This window comes from Vidua chalybeata, chromosome 6 (assembly GCF_026979565.1).
Source record: "Vidua chalybeata isolate OUT-0048 chromosome 6, bVidCha1 merged haplotype, whole genome shotgun sequence".
In the NCBI taxonomy this organism is placed as follows: Eukaryota; Metazoa; Chordata; class Aves; order Passeriformes; family Viduidae; genus Vidua; species Vidua chalybeata.
In genome coordinates, this window is record NC_071535.1 from 45132736 (window position 1) to 45147247 (window position 14512).

The 14512-nt window shown below is 46.6% G+C and overlaps 1 protein-coding gene across 2 annotated transcripts in view; it reads right to left on the reverse strand.

The window, feature by feature from the left end:
• The window catches only part of HRAS (HRas proto-oncogene, GTPase), a 39807-nt gene that overhangs the window by 10673 nt on the left and 14622 nt on the right, over positions 1-14512 (reverse strand). Inside the window, exon 2 of one of the 2 annotated variants that reach the window (XM_053946989.1) lies at positions 8527-8595. The exons of the other annotated variant lie outside the window; for it this stretch is intronic. The gene's annotated coding sequence lies outside the window, so the exon portion shown is untranslated. The remainder of the gene's footprint in view (positions 1-8526; positions 8596-14512) is intronic. 2 annotated transcript variants of the gene reach the window in all.

Sequence of the window (14512 nt, forward strand, 5' to 3'; positions counted from 1 at the left end):
AGAGGTACAGGCTGTGTACATCAGCCCCTAAAGTAACCAGCTTAAGAAGTCTGGTTTTGCAGAAATGCTCAGCACTGTCCCCAGTTTACCTTATCTCAAGCTGACGATCTGAAATCTTTAGATACTTGGCCAATGAGGTTGGGATGTCAATTCCCACAAGAGCAGGGGAAAAGGTCCAGCCCTACCCAAACATGCTGTTATCTCCATGTCTTCACCCTCAAGGCTGTGTCAAATCTCAAACCACACAGTAGGGTTGAGACGGTAGCACATCCACACTGTCTGCCTGTTCTCCAGCTAATGGTGCTACTATTGTGAGAGAGAGGACGGCAGAAGGGGCATCCTTGCTCCCTGAGCTCAAATTGGCACACCCAACAGGGGGGAAAGAGATGCTGGCACAAAAGGTACTGACTGCCAATGAGGGTTGGGGTCAGGATGAGCAAACCACATTTCTGCAGTACTGTGTACTTCCCATGGCCCTTCAGCAGCAGAAGATTCACATCCCCCCCAGCTCCTCCCTTAAATTTCTGCTCCAAGTCTGCTGAGAAAGAGGAACTAACTCAGGAAGATTACAAAAGCCCAACGGTTTAAATAGAAATCCACCCTCACTGGACTGCAGACCCTGCCCACTGAAAGTCACTCCAGGGTCAGATACTTGTTCTCAGAAACCATCTGCAAGCTCTGGGGAAGCCACCCAAAATGCAGCAGGTAGCAGGAAGACAAGCTCACAGTTCCCCGTGTCAGACACCGTTCTGTGTTCACAGGGATTAGAACCCCCTACTCCATCCTCCCACCCCAGATAGTTAAATCACTCCACCCTCCTCCCCAGGCTTGCCAGCCCTGCTCCTAAACTGTGGAAGCCGCTATGAACTGTACCAGCAAAGGCTGCTCTAGACCCAGACCACTGCTGATGCATTTGCTAACACAGCAAAGATCTAATGGCAGGGAAGCCAGAACTTTCTGCCTTCAATCCCACCTGACTGCAACCCTAAACCACCCAGACCGTTCCATCTCCTTCTTGAGCAGGGAGCAATCAGACACAACCACCTCTTGCCAAAGCCTTTTCTTGAGCTGCTGTCTTGATAGCAGAAAGGCAAACAAAGCTCAAGCCCTTCTCAGCACACAAAATCCTAAAGAAGGGCAAATGAGGGGGTGTAGAAGAGCAACCAGGTAACAAATATGATGCCAAGCAAGACCTCTGGTTTGTTGTGCTGGAGAAGCAGTTAAACATGATGGAAAAGTGGTGATGGTGGGGGAAATGAAGTGCAAATAATGTCAAACCCTACATGCCTACCTGAAAGTGACACTGCTTCCTCTGAAAGTCCAATGTGCCTCTGTTCTGGCAGCCAGGGAAGAGTTGCAGATTGAAAGCAAGGCTACAGGAGAGAATCTAAATGATCTCACTAATTGACTGTGCACACATGTTACTATGCTCCATTAATGCATGCCCTCATGTATATATTATTCTCACATGCATTGCTTCTCAGGGACAAGAGAGATCCCCACCCCAGGCTTCTCATCTCTCTGGGAAGAGACAGGATGAAAAGGGGACTGAGAAGCAAATGACTGACCATCTCCACCGGCTGTCAGCGAGGGAATCGCTCCTTCAGCAAACAGCTTTTCAGCTGAACACAGAGGGGTCCTGGGGGTCTGAAGAAACACTGCAACTAGCTCCCACCTTTCATTACAGAGCAGGGAGATCTGCATCCCCCAGCAAAACACATGGACTGCATCAAAACACAAGAACACTGCATCTGAAGATGAAGCAGTTGCCACAAAGATGCTCAAAGAAAACGGCACAACTGCCCAGGCCTGTAGGACTTGCTGAGGCAGTGAGAAAAGCTTTGACTCCCCAGGGGAGGAGAAGACGTAAGTTCTCTAGGAGGAGGTTCTCCCTCAAGACCACCCCAGTGGAAGGCACTGCCTACTTCTTTGGAAGACCCTCAGCCCACAAAGCCATAGCAGCTTTATGATCCACACTATAACAGGAGGTGGGGGACAAGGTGGTCACCCACGTTAGGTTGAGTGTCTTCCTCTGCTCCTGACCCCATCTGAGTTCCATTGCACAGCAGAGGGGCAGCCACACACCAGCAAGCCCTGAATATCACCACCTTAGCACAGAGTTTTAAGGTCTGGCTCCTCCACAGAAACACAAATCCACATCTTCTTGTCCCCTCCGCACCCAAGAGGCAGGGAAAATGAAGGGGGTGAAGGAGCTATTGCTACTTCCTGCTTGTGGCTTGCACGTGGACAATTTACAGGCAAGAGCTCTGCAATGGTGGTGTTTGCTCACTGACACCATCCCTCGAAGGTGCTGTCACCTCAGCTAACTCTCCACTGCTCTGCCATCCTCGCCCCTGCAGTGGCAGGAAAGATTCTGCAGCTCGCAAAGGAGGGCAGGTCCAGCCCACCTGCTCCATACCATTGCTGTAAAACATGTCCTAATGCAGAGCGAGAGCATGGGGAATGATGGACAGCTCTGGGCATGACAGCTGCCCCAATTAATGTGGACTAAAATCAATGCTCGGGGAGCTCACTTCCTTTCCCCGATGCAAGCTCCTCATGGGCAGCATGCAGACCCAACTGCACACCAGGGCATGGGCAAATCCCACAAGGAAGAAGCAGCCTAGCCAAAGGCTGCAGGGAAAGCAGAGATTTCAATATGGCCAAACTTTGCCACAGAGTTGGGCAACTGGTCCTATCCTTAAGCTTACCAACACCATCTCATAACTCCCCATCACACTTTTTGGTCCTGAACACGGGAAGAGCAAGGCTGCTCTTCGATGCACCCATAGTTTCTACAAAGGGGTAGCTGTTCCTCAGTGCCACAAAAACATCACCACCATTACCACCATAGGGGCTGGTTCAAGGAATAACCGTCCCAAAAGCCATGCTTCTGGCTTCCTATAAAACAGGCACAGAAAAGAGAGAGTGGGGTTCCTGTCAGAGAGATGGTAACAGACAGCCCAGTTTTCATGCTGGTGACACACCGGCTGGAGGTTTACGGCCTGTTGGCGGTTGTGAAAACTTCTCCTGATGTGAGGATTTCCAGTTTCTATTGCTCAGCAGCCAACACAGAGCCCATACACAGCTGACCACAAAATAACAGACTGAAACACTAAAGCACAGCCTCCCAGACCCACACAGAGCAGGAAAATGCTTCTTCCATCTTCTGCAAGCTCTTCAAGATCTATAAGTCTGATCCAGGTCACCACCTAGTGTTTTCCTATCCAAATTTATTACCTCTGCAGCACTCCACTACTACACCCCCCAAAAGCCACACAGGGCTGTCAAGCAACAGCTGAGAGAGACAACAAGGAGGAGAGCAGTTCCAGGAGCACAGTATGGAAAGAGGAGGGCTGGGATCCGCGTGCCAAGCCAAGAGCCCCAGTGTGGAGCTGGAGCTGCTGCTGCTGTATTTCTTGACCTCGTGGATTTTCTCCTGTAGCGAGAGGGCTCCTGGCTCCTGTTCAAAGCTGTCTAGGAAAGCCTCACCGAGTGCTTCCGCCTGGCAGCAGCAGCTGCTCCCAGCCCAGCAGCCAGACCCACACAGCTCCAGCAAACAGGAGCCATCTGCCTGCCTTGAGCAGGAAGCGGGGAGAGCAAGCACCCAGTGGACACCAACATCCTACCTTTGTCTTGCAGGGAGGGGATGAAAGCAGAGGGTGAGGGCAGAGGGCACACCACCTCCCCTGCCTGCACGTGCAGCATGGAGGCACTGCCCGCAGAAACAAGGACCAAGATGCTTGGCAGAAGCTGTCACAGGGCTAAGACCTAAAGTAGGTCTGAGCATCAAGGCTATGGGTGTTACCCAGAGATCTAGCTGTGTCCTGCAAAAAACAACCTGATCTTCTTCATGGTCCCTATTCTCTAGTCTAGAGAGATGGTTTGGGAGACCTGACTGTGAAGCCTCCAGAAACTCACTCAGCAGAGTTAAGGAACTCAAGGGGCTCAGCCCCATCAGTACATCCAATCTCACCACCACAGCTCCAACAAGAGCTCAGGCGTCAAGCAGAAGGGATACACAGTGGGTTTCCAACACATTCAGCACAAGGGAGCTTCTGACACCCTTCCAACAGAATAACTAACTGAAGGAGCTTTGTCTGTGTCCCCTGTTTCCTCCCATCATTTTGTTTCTCTCCCAGGACAGACACCAAGCCAGCTAAACAAGTCAAGAGACAGATTTTTGCACAACACTGCTGTAGTAAGGCCAGCCATGCCAGAAGTTTTACAACGGTTCATTACTGAGCACTCACCATCACTGCACCTGCCCACTGGGAGTTTTTGCATGTAAAGGCATCAGAAGTCAGTTTCAACTCTGCAAATCTCTTTGGGCTTGTCAGACGAGGCACCCTTTCCTCCAAAGCCCTGTCCAGAGGAGCCATATGACCACAAATGCCACTGTGTTTGATTCTATTTCCCTTCAGCAGAGATGCCCTGCAGGCAGAAATGGTCTGCAGGCCTGTAGGAGAACAACACTCATCCCAGTCTTTTACCAGCAGTCATCCACATCCACACATCAGGAATCCTACTCAGTGATCTCTGAGCATTGATAAAACAAACCTAGTTGGCTTACCCCAGTGACTGTCCAGTCTCCTCCATTTGGTCATGCACGAGACTGTCATCAACATCACAAAGCACAGCCTGTGGAGGGACTGAAGGAGCCTCTCCAGTGGTATGAAAAGCCACCTTTTGTTTCCACTCAAGGACCAAGATGCTGATATTCTCTGTGGCCTGTCCAGCCCCAAAGAGATTAGGGAACTGAGGCTGGCAAGATGATGCTCTATTATGAAGCCTATCCAATGCTTCATTTTAATTTACTTGTTGCTTTTTAAATCAACAAGTGAGCTACAAATCTAACCAATTGTACCTGTTGTTGGCTTGCTGTCTGTATACCTGCAAACTCAGACAGTGCACCTCACAGAAAACAGTGAAAGGGATGCCAAAGAGAGAATAAAAGTTGCAAATACTGGCCCTGCTTTGGAGAGATGACTTGGAGATAATAAATGTCTTCTATTAGGAGGAAAAAAAGAAAAAAAGCCAAAAAGAAGCAGAATGTCTTCTTCCATCCTCTGCTAGCTCTTCAAGATCTGAAGGAAAAGGCAGCCTGTCCCAAGGGACTGAGCACAAAAATATTGCTGCAGAGGAAAGGAAGAAAAGGGGTAAGGAATGACATAATGTAGGAGGCTCAAAATACAGATGCGCATTCAAGGAGAAACCTGTGAGGAAGAACAGCAGAAAGCTGCAGGCAGGTCTGAGGGGTAGGCAGGTCTGGAAGAAAGGGATGGCCTCTCCAAAGCAGCCATAAACATCTCCCAGCAGCAATGTGCAAGCCTCAGCTTTGCACAAAGTCTTGAACAGGCATGGACTAGTCACTGCACCAGGCCCAGCCCTCACAGTTTACAGTCAAAGCACCTCTGGCAACACAACTCCTCTGCCAGAGACTACTCAACCACAAAGGGCTTGAGAAAATATGGAAGGACAAAGGAAAACAAGACAGTATCATTCTCTCCAAAGCTGCTACCTGTTCTCTGCTCCCTGGTTCCTGCTTCAGCTGTCAGACACTTAAGTAAAAGACAAAGCTGTGCAATCACCTGCTGTTGGCAGTAAGAGAGTGCAACTACACCTCACTCTCCACACCCAATACAGGCCACCAAAATGACTATTTTCAAAAAAATGATGAGCAGGCCTATTATCTCAGAAACTTTTAAGTCAGGACTGCTCATGCCCATGTCTCCAGCATCATGAATGGGGCACGAGGAGCAGTGGGCAGCCAGGAAACTCTGGAAGGTGCTGGGATATGCTTGAGAATCATGGTGGGACCTTTACCTCCCACCACCACCACTCTATTTGTGTCCTTGATACCAAGTTACTCATCCCACCACAGTCTCTGCAGAAGAACCAATCTTCCAAGCTAACTTCCAGAGAGGGAAAGCACACTGCTCTGTGGGTTAACTGCTGCCAGCCCACAGAAAGGGTGAAAGAAACAGGCAAGCAAATTATACATCCCACACCACTGCTGAACAGACCCTTAAAAAAAATCACATGCAGATGGGAGAGACCACCTATGCTAGCACCCAAGTCACAGTTCTCTGCATCTGGCAGGGCCTGTGATGTGAAAAAAAAACTGAAGACAGTTTTTAAATCACACTTATGATTTATGATCCAACACTTCAGTGCTCTTTGAGACTCTACATGAGCAAGAGTAACCTGCATAAGGAAAGAGACTAGAGTTGTGTCTGAAAGTTGGTAAAGATGGGTAACAAAGGCATGAAGAGACACAGTGCAGGACAGGACAATGTGAGACAGTTAAATAAAACCTGAACTCCTATCTTGCAGTCAGGACTCAAGACCTAGCATTGAACATACCAACATGTGTGAGAAAGCAGTGTGAAGGAGGAAATATTCTCACTGTGGAGATGCAGAAGGCTGCAAACTGCCAGGACTCCTCCACTTTCATCTCCTCTCCAGCCTCCCAGGGCTGAGCAGGTGGTTCAGAGGCAGACACTTCCCTGCCTGGGTTGGCAACCCTCCAGCCTTGCCCTAGAAAAGAGACTTCTCTCAGGCCTCCCAGCCTTTTTCAGAAAAACCAATGGTACTCTGTACAACAGAGCTCAAGAGAAGATGCAAGCTCAAGAGAATTTCCTTTACATTAAAATCCCACCTATAAGCATTAATGGGATGCATGAAAGGCAGTGTGATATATCTTGAGTATATAAAAAGATGGACAGGTACCCAGGAAACTTTAAAACAAGACCCACATTATAGATAACAGTAAATATTAAGTGTTAAAACACATGGTACACAACCATGAACACAGGCTCTGAACAATCTCTTGGCTTGCCAGTCTCAGTACCAAATTGTATTGATTTTCCCACAAGATATAAGGTGCAATGAAGTAGAAACTTGGAGCAGATGAGTATGCAGCGTCAGTGTAACTGGATCTCTGTAATTACAGCTATTAGAGAATATCAGGCTTTGGGGAAAACACTGCCCAGTAATGGTGTGGAATTACAAGAGATGCTGTCTCCAGGCTGGTTTCCTAAGGTACTTGGTATATCCTGCCTGGTCCTCTTGGTGATGAAAGGAGCAGCTTCAGGCAAACTGCCAGGGAAAGGTCCAGCCTCTCCTGTGCTCAGTGGTCCTGTCATCATGCTAGGGCAAGTTGCAGCTGTCTGGCTCTGCTGCAACAGCACAAGAAGGGACAAATTCAGATCTCACTACTAAGCTGCAAGCGATGGAGCACCCAGTGCTAGAGCTGGAGGTGGCCATGCATGAACAGAAACACCATCCTACCCACTGCAGAGACAGGCAAGGGGATGCAAACAAGCCAAGGGACTGGCCCAAAGCCATCAACAGTGGTAAAGCTGGGAACTAAATTCAGGCAATGTGATTTCCCATCTGGGGTTTTCACCTGAGACCAAAAAAAAAAAAAAAAACAAAAAAAAAAAAAAAAAAAAACAAAAAAAAAACAAAAAAAAAAAAAAAAAAACAAAAAAAAAAAAAAAAAAAAAAAAAAAACCCCAGAAGTTTTGGATGGGAAAGCTGTTGGTCTCCTGCTGAGTCTGTGTTGGGCTGTCAGAGCTGGCAGCTCATCCCCAAGGCAGAGACAACTGGGGAGGCAGGGTACATAAAGTGGGAAAGCACAGAGTACCATAAGAGAGGCCCTGCTCTCCAATTATCCTGATGAAATCACAATTAGGTCATGAGCACAGGCAGCCAGCAGAGAGACAGATGCTCCGATCCACAGATAAGCACCCAGAGATGCAGGTAGGGCTGAGAGCAGAGGAGCATACTCTGCTGTTTTCCTCACTTGAAGCCCAGCTATGAGAAAGGGGGAAGTCACTGGTATAAGGTGGCCACCTACATTACTTAAGAAAAGGGCCAATCCCAACCTGAGCACCACTGATGCACAGCAAAAAAAGTACCCCAGAATCAAGAAACACACTCTCCCTATGAGCTTTCTGTTCTACTCCCCTTCCCTATCCTTCCTTATTCTTCCCAAACAACTGCTGACAAAGAAAAATGAGGAAACTGGTTTCAGAAAATGCATACAAGCCCTTTTCACTGAGAAGAATTTGCAGTTGAAATAGGTATGGTTGTTCAGCTTCCTACTGGCTTTAAATCCTAACACATGTATTTTACCAGCAAATACATGGATAAGAAAACAGGATAGTTGCATCTGGGAAGTTTCAAGAACTATTTTGGTAATGCTTTAGGTGTTTGTTTTGGCTTTTTGTTGGTTTTTTTTTAGCATTTAATGGTTAAGAGATTTTTTTAAAAGGTCAGTTTTTGGAGCAAAATAGGATTTATAAGAGTACTGGTGAACGCTAGTCTCCAGGAATGGAATGGTTCACACAGCATATGTCCTATTGCACTACAGCTCCTGCAGCAGAAAGTTCCAGACAGCCAGTGGCATTGGGTGTGGGTGATAGAAGGTGGAAGCTGTTGACCAGCAGCATAAAAGCAGACAAATTAGTATCCTAGGACAGCAGGAGCCAAGTCTGCTCCTGCCCATGTGGCACTCACCCTCTGGATGGCTAATGAGCTTCCACAGAGAAATAGGGTCCTCTCGTCTGGGAATGGTTCAAGTGCCCCCTAGAAGAAGGAATGCAGAGCAGGAATGAGAGGGATCCCTCTCTGCCAGGACAGACAGTCCCAGCTGTTTGGACTCAGGCAGGTCTCAGGACACACTTTGGTTAGTACCCAAGCTGGCTTCCCCAGCTTCCCAGGACAGCACTTAGGATCTTGTACTCAAAGAAGAAAAGCAGAGTCAACCCCCATCCATCCTCTCTCACATGTGGTATTCCACAGGCCACTAATCATATCTTGCAGAATTTTATCTTTTCCAGGGAAAGGTGGTACAGCACTTTTCTTCCTCCTCATTCCTTAAGACAGAGGCTAGAGCAGCAAAGGTACCAACAGCATCTTCTCCACAGGTGAGTCGTGGGTGAGAGACAGTCCATTTTGGGATGAGAGACCAAAACTGAGCTTCCTTCTTGCCCTTCTATTCCCAATGGGACACCAATAAAAGCTCATTCAAAAACAGAACTCAAAGGAACAGCCAACACCAGATACTTCAAGAGTGTATTTTTATTAATAGGCCTTTTTAATTTACATGCTCAAACATAACAATCATCCTCTCATGTTTATTTAGTCCTTGCAGGGCCTTTGCAGGTACACACCTTGATTTATTAGCACAGCAGGGATGGAGGGGAAGAAGGTACCACAACAAAAAGCAAACCTGCAGGGCTTGCTTTAGCACATCTGGGAGAAGCAGCTGGGGAAAATGCATTAGAAAAGCAAGAGAGGGGATATCTTAGGGAGCCAGAGACAAGGTGGAAGCAGAAACAGGAGATAAAATGAAGCAAGGAGGCACTAGCTACTGAGACCCTGTCCCTGCTCTCCTTCTCACCAAGATATATTATTAGCAGTGTGACACAACGTAGCAAACATGAATATGCATCAGTCATTATGCAGCAGATATTCAGGGGCACGCTGCTGATTTATGGACCTGGCAGCTGCAGCATCAGCCAGCTGCAGCCTAAGAGGGATGGGGACAGTGAGCACTGCTGGCAGAGAGGTCCACAGAAGACCTCCAAACCCAGCCCTTCAACAGCCATGAATGAATTAATCACAACTGAGTCTGTAGCCATGCAGAGCCAACCAATGCATTGTGTGTGCAATGCTGGGAAACCATCACACAACTTGACAGAAACAGAAACTTCCAAAGGTTATAGTGCAAGATTTAAGTTTGGGTCAGCAGAACTTTATTAAGTTAGGGTCCTGAATTACCCAAACCTCACTTTGCTGCTTATAGTAAATCTCAGCTACATCAGACTTGTTAATGTGATGCTCATATCCCCTCCCTCTGCAGAAGTCTGGATTTTAAAAAAATCCAAGCAATGTTGCTGTGAGGGAGTTAGGTGCATCACTGTCACATCACAAACCTGCTACAAAAAAGACTGAAGATGTGAGGATTGCAGCTCTCCACACTGAAAATGAAGGCATTTCCCTTTTGGCTCTGGAGCAACAAAGGGATACTGTCCAAGGACTCATCCCACCTGTCTTGCAAGCATCACAGAATGGACATAGGAGACATGCTCCTTCAACCTGAGTGGCCTCCACACAGGTTCATATATCCCACCCCTCAGTTACACATGACTGGCACAGCAAATAAAGGAACAAGGAACTCCACCCCGCAGTGAAGAACCCAAAACAATTAAGTGACTTCCTGACAGTCACACAGGAAACTTATGGTAAAGTTGGGTATTTCTGATCCCCCACATTCGAGCTTTTGTCATAAAACATGTGCTCATCAGTGGCTTGTGGTTGAGTGTGCAAGGGACAGGAGCACAAAACCTTCTCCACCACCTCCGTCGCAGCCTCCAGCACCTGCTGGCAGGCCTGCACAATCAGCAAAAGCCAGGGGAGGTTTCCTTCCAGAGCTTCCTTGGGAGCCCACAGCAGGATTTGGGTGGGCTTGCAGGCAGCATCTGCAGGCCAAGTAAAGCTGAAAAGAAACCACAGAAATGCAAGACATCAAGCCTGTGTCAGATGTGGTTCCTCAACACTGGAGCCCAACAAGCTGATTCACAAATAAGCAAAACCCTGAGAGCAGAAGAGTGGCTGAAGTCCCTCTGATAATGCCAAAGGTTAGATGTACCTACATCTTTGTAGAAACCCTCAACTTAACTTCAGTCCCTTGAACAACCCTGGTAGAGGCAATGAGTAGATCCAGATCTGGCTTTGGTACTGCATTTGACATGGCCATAATGCTCCAAAGACCCTGCCCAACTTAGGTGTTCCTCTACACAGATCAGTAACTGATGGAGAAAAGCGCAACACTGGCCTCAGGTCCTCACTTGCAACAGGCACAACAGAGTGGGCAAACACTCCAGTCACACAAACCATATTCGCTTGATTGAAAGCAGTAGAGATAGGAAGCAAACCATGCCCTGAGCTTCAGGGATGACATCTTGCTGTGGAAAAGAGTGCCAGAAAGTCCATTAAGTGAATGGACAAAGAGATGCAAGGGAGCCTGGATACAATCCCCTAACTGCAAACAGAAAGTAGAAAACCTTAAAAGTCTTGATACCAAAAATGTCTTCAGTAGGAGATACTGGCCAGAGACCAACACCTGCATGCAGTTGGTACTACCCTGACAAGCACCTGGTGACAAGACACAGCTGACACTTATAACACCCTATCCTTAGCACCCAATTGATCTTGAGAGCACAGAAAGAGACTATGCCAAGTACAACCCAAAACATCTGCAGCATGAGCTGGAGGAGTCACAGCTTGAGAAAACTAAAACGGAGCAATGTGATCCTGCAGGTGGCCTTCTAAGCTGAAGCAACCTTTTGTCAGGTGTGACAACCAAACCAAAACCCAAAACAAACAAAAACCAGAAAACAAGCAACCCCCCCTCCCAAAAAAAAAAACCAAAGAAAGAAAAAAGGGACTTCTGGACTTTGAACTGTATTGCACTGTAATTACTGCAATGTAACTTTATTAGGGCAGTGTAAGCTATGTAATACATCATTGGGAATTCGCCACTGCCCAAAATTTTCTTCTACTCTTTTTCAGTGGAAACCATCTCTGGTCCCAGAGCAGGGTCTCATCCTGCCAGATTATCTGAAAAGTAAAAAAAGGAGGGCCCTACACCAGTTTTCTCTTTGAAAAAATATCCAGTTCTGGTTGGCCCTGCTGTCCATACAACACTCAAATCTTTATCTTCTTAAGCCACTGACTTCCCTAACACCTTGCAGTAATGAGATGCCAAAAGTATAAATATCACTTCTTTTTACATGTATATATATGGTTTCCCAACTTCTTTCCTGGTGTCCAGCCATCTCCCCCCAGCCTCTCAAGATTTTTTGGTGCTGTTGCTCAAGCACTGCTCTGCAACACTGGAGAAACACACATTGCAGAGACATTTAGAAGCACAGCAGCATTCACTGGATTTATTCTTGGACTTTATAAGGCTCATGCAAACAGTTCTGTATTTGACCTGAATAAAATAACCACAGAAGGCAAACTTAGAACTTTAAAGACAATTTCTCCTGACAACCTAAACCATTATCTGCATGTACTATGGACAAGGTGCAAGTGTTTACAGCTTCCCAAAGGAAGGGAGAGGACAGCCCAAGCCAAGGAGTAAGAACCAGACAAGTGAGTCCCATACCTGAGATCTCACCTTGAAGGTTCACCCTAAGGAAAGGGCAAAAAGTAGAGTCCTTGCACTGACGCCACTAAAGCCAAGACAATCGACACTGGTTGAGGATCTCACTTGGTCTACTTTAATTTTCAACCTTAGCCCATTTGGAGCACTTCTCCCTCTTTGCATCTTGAGACAGCAGCAAGGCAGACTGACATTACCTTTGAAAGCACAAATACGCCTTTGTTCAGCCAGGGAGGCACACAGAGTGCCTACAGAGCAACTATAAAACTCAGCCATCATAAAGCAGAAGACGAAAGGAGGTGGCAGAGTTGTTTCCTCCTCCCTGGAGATATGGCTGCCATGAGGAATTGCATATGGTGCTGGCACAGAGAACTTGCTCCTGGGATCAGCAGCTGAGTGTTTTCTGCCAAGAGGCTTTCCCATACCACTAGCTCCTAAGCATACACAGAGGCTCCCTAATGAGTTTCTGCAACAGGGTGACAAAAATAAGTCTGCAGTGTCTGGGTTCATCCAGCCTTGTGTAGGTACAGGCATCTGTTAGACAATGCCTGGGGACCACAGCACAGGAACTACAGCAGTGAAGATCAAGCTGACTCACAGTTCTTTGGCTTTGGTTTAGCATATAATAAATAAATAAATAAACCAAAATCTGAACCTCCCTTCAGCCCACTGGGAAAAATCCAAGCATCTGCCTTCAATTCCCCAGCACATAACAATACAACTTTATTATTACAAGTAAAATTATTATATTTTCTATATGCTGTGTGTGTGAAGATCTGTTACATGACCTACATCACTTTGTAAATCCCTGACTGCAGGGAATATTTCATGCTATCACCCTTTGCCATCAGCCCCCACCAAATAAATCCTGACCTTTTATTCAGTTGGTCATCCCTGCTCTCATAAGCACTAGCAAAGACACAAGAACTGAAGCGCTGATACTTAAGCCATGATGTCTGGAAAGGGGGTTGAAAACTGTACCAAAAAGCTCATGCAACTACCTCCTGGGCTACAGAAAATGCTACTAAAAGCAGCTCCAGGAAATGCTGGGGGGACAGAGATGGGGTGTGCAGCAAAAGCCCTAAGTTTGCTCATACTGGTGCCTGATTTGAGGCTCCTCTCCAATTCTGCTCACCCACACCCACAAAATTTGTGCTATGCTGACCATTCAAGACTGCAAGAGTGTTTGAGTAATGCTAAATGTCACAAGGCTGCTAGGGTTTTATTTCTTTCCCCAGTGGTTTGGAAAAAGCAAGAAGTAGACAGGTGATGTGAACTGGCACTGTTAAAGATGATCCAGTCCAATAAGATCATGTAAACTTCCTGACTTTTGTCATGACCCCATCTGTCTTGTGGGTTTCGAGCTGGATTTAAAAATTGCACACAAGCTATGAAAGTGATCCCCCTGAGGAAACAGTCATTTGGAACAACTACAGAAAATCTTCACTTTTGGACAAGAACCTCTTTCAGAGTTCTGGTGGTCTGGGGTTTGGCTTTTTTTTCCTTTAAGGGAGGAAAGAATCACAACAGGATCTGCAGTCAGTGGTTCTACTCTGTGGATCTGTATCTTCTCAGATCCTTGGTATTACAAAATTTGATTTCCTTAGAAGAATAACTTCAGTGCTTAAACTTGAACTCTGAATTTTTACAGTCTTGCCAATATTGTGAGATCTCAAACATGATCATGTACCTTCAGAGGAGCCTGGCAGAGACAAGCCACCAGTTAGATTTTCAATAGGGGTGATGTGCTTATAAAGCTCCCTCTTCACTTAAGGGTAGTGGAGCTCAACGTGTTGTTTTTCAGGGCTCCTAAGGAACATGCAGCAGTCTCTCACTCTTGTACATCATTCACACCTAGCTAGAAATAAAGTGCTGCTTGGTTTCTCTCAAAATCCTCTTATTTTCAGAAAGCAACACCTGAAGACCATGTCTGTCCCTACAATGAACCTTCAGGGCCACAATGTGGTGTAGCGGGTACAGATCCTACACAGCTCTCATTGTTCCCACACAGGAACTTCAAGTGAAGAAATAAAATTAAATTAGTTAATCAAGTGTTTGCAAAAAGCCTTTTCTAAAAATGGAAAAATCCCACAGAAAACCACCATCTCACAGGCCAAACCAGCCAACTTCAACCTGAAGCACCACTCAAGCAAAAAGACAAGCTGCAGTGTTTTGTAATGCGAGTATATTAACACAAGATAAAAATTCCTACTCCAACAGCAAAGAAAAAATAAATCTCAGAAGACTGAAAGTTTGTCAGCATAGCCTCACAATCCATCTTTAAAACTTAGAGTGGAGCTTCTCTCGCTCTTAATCAAGTCCCTCCATCAA